The sequence below is a fragment of the Elgaria multicarinata genome, chromosome 7, assembly GCF_023053635.1.
Source record: "Elgaria multicarinata webbii isolate HBS135686 ecotype San Diego chromosome 7, rElgMul1.1.pri, whole genome shotgun sequence".
Taxonomy (NCBI): Eukaryota; Metazoa; Chordata; class Lepidosauria; order Squamata; family Anguidae; genus Elgaria; species Elgaria multicarinata.
In genome coordinates, this window is record NC_086177.1 from 43,151,742 (window position 1) to 43,158,189 (window position 6,448).

Consider the following 6,448-nt stretch of genomic DNA (forward strand, 5'->3'; position numbering starts at 1 on the left):
TCTGGGACAGCAAAGATTCCCACGTTGTCCTGATCCTGTATTGCCTTATGACGATCTAACCCTTACTCTATTGCAAGAGGAATCTTCCTGTGAGTTGAGGCAGCCCTGTTTGGTTAGTTGCATCAGTAGCTGGCAGGATGGGTTAGACAATGAGTCTTCTAGCAGTAACACTAGATGCTTCATAAAGCAATCTAGGACCAGAACAACATGGGGCATCTTTGTTGACCAAGAAAAAGTATGGATGCAATCTCTGTACATAGATTGTGAATATATGTCCAGTGTAACACGTGGATGTAGTGTGAAATATGAACCTTGCATAACTTTACACCACACAGAAAGAGCAAGCATTGGGGGCCTTGTACTGCATTTCTGCTTTCGGAAAGGTGTTGTGAGGTCCTGATTTTCCCTCCTCCCCTGTGTTCATTCTATCCCCACCCCTCCAAAATTATCTGAATATCAAACTTCATGTTGCTGTCAAGATGTAGCTAGGTTTCTTTTTTATTAAAAAGTAAAGTCATGGGACTTCATATGGATCAGGACCATAGCCTGGTGGGTAGGGGGCTTTAACCCTCTTCTCTATGCCTGTAATTTACCTTGCAGTAAATTTATCTTTTTGTTCACTCATTGATGGAACTGAATCTTTTCTACAAGAATTTCATTCATTGACAAATGCACAATAGTACACTTGCATGCATGTACACCTTTGCAAGTGCACATTTGCACAAATCCCTCGCAAAAGTAAAAAACTAAACTGTAAGTCCAGGTGTTGAAGCATTGTTTCTGCGGAGGTATTGTGGCTCATTGCATCACTCCCATCCAGTTCTGTGTGACAAGTGAATTTGGTTGACTTGGCTTATTTTGAAGTTGCCCTTCTGGGCCATTTTCCAGAATATGGACTATTGCCTGGAATTGATACTGGAACATTGTTTCCGTAGAAATTATGAGGCTTATAGAATCCATCCCATGTAGTTTTGTGTGACAAGAGATTGTTTAATTTGCAAGTTCCCTTTCCAGGCCATATTGTAAAATACAGACTATTGCCTGAAACCGGCACAAGGACATGACTTTGTGGAGGTTTTATAGCTTATTACATCACCCCATATAATCATGTGTGACTGGTGTATTTGATTGGTTTGGCCCACTTTGAAGTTGGTATTCCAGACCTTTTTCCAGGGTGTGGACTATTGCCCCTAACAGGTATCCAGAAGTAGTTTCTGTAGACATTTTGTGGCTTATTGCATCCATCTCATATGTGACTGGTAAATTTGGTTGATTTGGCTCACTTGGAAGTTGCTGTTCTGGGCTGTTTTTCAAGAATGTCAACTATTGCCCGGAAGGAATATCAGAATGTGTTTTTGTGGTAGTTCTTTGGCTCATTGTGTCCTCTTATAAAGTCATATGGGAAAAGTGAATTTGGTTAATTTGCTTCACTTGGAAGTGGCTGTTTCATTACGTTTTTCAAGAATGTTGACTATTGCTCAGAACCAGTATCCAAATGTGGTTTCTGTGGAAATTGTGTGGCTGATTGCATTCCTTCCATATAGTCATGTAGGACTGGTGAATTTGGTCGATTTGCCTTGCTTGGAAGTGACTGCTCTGGTCCATTCTTCAAGAATACACTTTCTCCAGAATGGGTACCTGAACATAGTTGCTGTGGAAAGTTTGTGGTTTATTGCATCCTTCCCATATAGGTACATGTGACTGGACCACTTTGTTCTGTTGTGGATGTGTTCTGGCCATTAAGGGGTTAATATAAGTTTTCAAGGGGTTCTGTCCTAAAATATTCTCAGATGTCTGAAGCACATTTCATATTGTTTGACATTGCGTGTGTTTTTAAATAAAGGGTCCATTTCAGCCCTTTCCATTCTGGCTTTTACACAGTCCCGAAAGGTGGCAGGCAGGCATTGCTGCCACACTGCTACAGGGCTGATGTCTCTGCCTAACAAAGAATTGCAGCTGTGTCCTTACAGAAGCCAAAAGCGGTTTAGTCTAGATAGAACAACTGAACAAGTTTTAATTGGTCAAAAATCAAATAGACAACATCAGAATGTTTATATCAATGCAGAAAAGCAGCTACCTATATCCTGTGGAACTGCATAGTGCTGACAGTTGTAAGATGGTAAATGTATAAATAAGCTACTCCAAAACTCCAATGGGACATATTGAAAATAAGGATTCCATTTTTCTTGCCGCCCAGAGATCACCAGAGTTTCCTTCTGACTTTCTTTTCTCCTTTGAATAAAATTTATTTTGGAGAAAACATTGCAGATTCCTTTTCCTTGTTGTCTATCAGCATCCTGAGCAAAACAGATTCCCCCCCCCCCGAACTAGATAGGTTAAAAAAAATGCCTGCGTTTTTTTGCTTTTTGCCTCTGGCTTGGCCTGCTGCCTTGGCTCTTCTGTATCACAAAACCATTGGTGTCATGTAGCTTGTTTGTTCTTGTTCCCTATACAAACTGATTCTCTCAGGACTCTAGAGTAGAAAGTATCCTAATAGTCAGTGTGCAGGGAAACAACAGTTTAAGAATGCAACCATGAAACTATCACCTTCCTCCCCTTAGAGTGGACATTGGCTTGTATCCAATGTTAGTCTTACTTAGAATAGCCCCAATGAAATGAATGGGACTAGATAACCAATCATTAGTGCCAACTGAAGGAGAGAGGTGAACACAAGTAAGTGAGGTCAACTTTCATGGCCATCCCCACTTCCTGTTGTTTTACCATCTGAAATTGGGCCTCTCACGCAGAAGACATATAGGCTGAGTTCGGACAACACGCTAATCAACTGGGAGAGGTAAAAGAAACAGAATGGGAAACAACCGTTGATTAGCGTGTCGTCCAAACTCAGCCATAATCATTGCACCAGACAGGCAATACATTCCTATCACAAACTCAGTTTATGTCTCCCATGATCGAATCTTGCGCTATCACAAGTCCCCCTCTCACCCCCCAGAGGCATATCCTTGGTGAGAAAGTATAGCTGTCTTCCAAGGAATAGGTCCTTTCTAAGGGATCATTTCTCTCTTCCTCGGAAGTACACCCTTGTTCCCAAAGTTGACTGAGGAATTGTGTCCCAGAGACTGGGCCATTGCTTTTGGGTCCCCAAAAGTCTTTCCCCCAAACCTCTCAGCTTCTCTAGATCAGCAACCTTGGCTTTCAGAGAGCAAGCTTGTTCCCTGAGGGCCAAGAGCTCATTACACTAGGCATACACCCACAACTTTCATCCACCAGGCAAATGGTCATATATGTGACACTCAGTGCAATAAACTGGATAGCTCCCAAACCCCTGCTGGGTTTCTATCTGCACAGCTATTTCTTTTATTTTTATTGGGGTTGTTTCCTGAAAAACCAAGATATTTGCTAGCACAAGGCAGAAAAGGATTGACAGCCCTGGCCTCCTCACCGTTACTAATCTCATATGTTTAACTCACATATGTGCTTCACTTCTTTTCACCTCATCACTTTGTCATTGGGGTTGAAATGCACAGATGCTCAACTTGCATGTGTACTTCATTTATTTTTACCTTGATGCTTCATCACTAGGCTTCTTGCTCTCTGGTGTATTTTTTTAAGCTAAATTACATAAGAATTGCAAATAACAAAAGAGGTGGAGGGAACAAATTAATCCCAGCTATAGTATAACACGACCTCTTAAGGATACAAGCAACCCCCTGAAGTGGAGTTCTGGGAATGTTTTGGGTATACATGGATAGGATTACAACCCTTTGCCAATGGAATTATATTGTGTTTATCCCATTTCACTTGTGCTTCTCTTGATTCATTAATTAAATGATAGATTCTTCAGTTTCCTTAGTTTTGGGAAAGAGAAATGTGCAAGGAGGCGGAAGTCAAACCACAGAATAATATATGCAATAAAAAATCACATTGCCTCTGAATTGAGAGAACGTACCCAGTAACTAGTAATTTTCTATTTTAGTCCTTTTAACTCAGGAAACTTAGGACCTAGGATTAGGGATGGCTCTGGAGAGAATACAAGGCTGTAATTCACTTAATGGGACTGTGCTGATGTCATCAGCCACAAGCACACAGACTGAGCAACTGATGAATAGAAAAAGCACTCAGAGTTCAGCGGAGCAAAATGATCTTAAAGAAAACACTGCTGGTGTTATTTATGGATTTTTAAGGAAGCAAATATATTGGATGAATGCACAATATCTGTAACTTTCAAATGTGTTAAAACAAGTTTCAAAAACTTTAATCTTCACCTCCATGTATGCTACTTACTTCAGTGTGATTACCTGAGCAAAGACCATAACAAGCAACCCAGGAAATTACCTGTTCAGAAACTGGAAAATAGGAACTAGCTAGTTTTTGCCAGAGGCCCAGCTTCTAGACTCAGATAGAATGGCGACATACTTTTCATTTTTTATTATTATTGTAAGAAAATGAATACAGTAAGCTTTGCCAATTTTGTGTTTAGTACTGTAATATTGGTCATGTAGCTAAAAGACATACTATAATTAATAACATTAGTATTAATTATTATTGCTTAGTAGGGTGACCATATGAAAACGAGGACAGGGCTCCTGTATCTTTAACAGTTGTATAGAAAAGGGAATTTCAGCAGGTGTCATTTGTATGCAAACAGGACCTGGTGAAATTCCCTCTTCATCACAACAGTTAAAGCTGCAGAAGCCCTGCCCTCTTTTGTACAGCTTTAACTGTTGTGATGAAGAGCGAAAGGACAAAAAGGAAATGCTATTATTATTATTATTATTATTATTAATAATAATAATAATAATAATAATAATATGGTCAAAATAACTTTGCTAGTTACTTTTTACCAGCTTGAGAATATTCTTGCGTTTCAGAACATGTTTAGGGTTCCTTGCAGGAAACATAATCTGAGACTGCAATTGGGCTCCCTTTTAGATTACTGCAATGTATAATATGTGGGGCTGCCTTTGAAAATGGTCCAGAAACTTCAACTGGTCCAGAAACTTCAACTGGAACAAAACAGGGGAGCATGTTTACTAATGGACTGGCCCACTAGACCACATCACACCAGTCCTTTTCCAGCTTCACTGGCTGCCAGTCCAGGTCCAGGCCCAGGCCCGATTCAAAGTGCTGGTATTAACTTTTAAAGCCCTAAACAGCTTGGGGACAGGCTATTATTATTATTATTATTATTATTATTATTAATTTATTTATTTATATAGCACCATCAATGTACATGGTGCTGTACAGAGTAAAACAGTAAATAGCAAGACCCTGCCGCATAGGCTTACAATCTAATAAAATCATAGTAAAACAATAAGGAGGGGAAGAGAATGCAAACAGGTACAGGGTAGGGTAAGCAGGCACAGGGTAGGGAAAAACTAACAGTAGAAAGTAACAGTAGAAGTCTGCACAACATCAAGTTTTAAAAGCTTTAGGAAAAAGAAAAGTTTTTAGTTGAGCTTTAAAAGCTGCGGTTGAACCTGTAGTTCTCAAATGTTCTGGAAGAGCGTTCCAGGCGTAAGGGGCAGCAGACGAAAATGGACGAAGCCGAGCAAGGGAAGTAGAGGCCCTTGGGCAGGCGAGAAACATGGCATCAGAGGAGCGAAGAGCACGAGCGGGGCAATAGTGTGAGATGAGAGAGGAGAGATAGGAAGGAGCTAGACCGTGAAAAGCTTTGAAGGTTAACAGGAGAAGTTTATATTGGATTCTGAAGTGAATTGGAAGCCAATGAAGAGATTTCAGAAGCGGAGTAACATGGTCGGAGTGGCGAGCCAAGAAGATGATCTTTGCGGCAGAGTGGTGAACAGAAACCAACGGACTGATGTGAGAAGAAGGAAGGCCAGTGAGAAGAAGGTTGCAGTAGTCCAACCGTGAAATAACCAGTGCATGAACAAGCGGCAGAAGAGACAAACAAAAATGATTGAATCCTGGCAATATTATACAGGAAAAATCGACAAGATTTAGCTACTGCCTCAATATGAGGAATAAAGGAGAGCGAGGAGTCGAAGATAAAGCCAAGGCTACGAGCTTCCTTGACTGGAGTAAGCGTAACATCATTGACAGTAAGAGAGAATGAGAGATGAGGAGAAGGTTTAGGAGGAAAAACAAGCAATTCAGTCTTTGCCATGTTAAGTTAAGACAAGCTGCCATTAGCCTCACGCTGAAAGAGCGACCCGCTAGATAGGAGGCAAACCAGTTATAGACAGAGCCACAAAATTCAAGGTCATGAAGGGAATCTAAGAGAAGATCATGATCAACCGTGTCAAAGGCTGCAGTTAGATCAAGGAGAATAAGAACGGAATAATGGCCTTTAGACTTGGCAGTAAGGAGATCATTGGTGATCTTAGTAAGGGCTGTTTCGGTGGAATGCAGAGGACGGAATCCAGATTGAAATGGATCCAAAGCAGAGTTACTAGAAAGAAAGTCAAGACAGCGAGAGTAGACCGCACGCTCCAGGATCTTTGAAACAAACGGCAACAAAGAGACA